The sequence below is a fragment of the Fukomys damarensis genome, unplaced genomic scaffold (assembly GCF_012274545.1).
Source record: "Fukomys damarensis isolate Sample0158 unplaced genomic scaffold, DMR_v1.0_HiC HiC_scaffold_73655, whole genome shotgun sequence".
In the NCBI taxonomy this organism is placed as follows: Eukaryota; Metazoa; Chordata; class Mammalia; order Rodentia; family Bathyergidae; genus Fukomys; species Fukomys damarensis.
The window spans coordinates 25474-25864 of record NW_022974567.1 but is presented as its reverse complement, the minus strand read 5'-3'; positions in this window follow the sequence as shown (position 1 = coordinate 25864).

Genomic DNA, 391 nt, shown 5'->3' with positions numbered 1-391 from the left:
TTGTTGTGGGGAATTGTGAATAGTGTGATCCATGGAGAGTGAAACAGGAAGGATTGGCCCTGAGTGTCATTGCCATCCATTTTTCCCAGTAGCCAGGGGCCTGCTCAAAGATGCAAGGGAGACGATTCCCTGTGGACACAGGATTTTTGTCTCTCAGTCGTGGTGGCCTAGGTTCGAGGTCATCACCATGATTCACGACCAGGGTGCTGAAGGCCACAAGCCAGTGAGTGAGCACTCAGTTCTTCACATTTATGTATGCTTTTAAGTGAGACAGTGTCCCAGTAGCAGCCAGTGTGCCTTTCTCAGCAGTTTTCAAGTATACCTCAGTTTTCCCTAAGTTCATTCACAGGACTTTCAGAGTGGCATCACCATCTATCTGCAGACTTTCTAG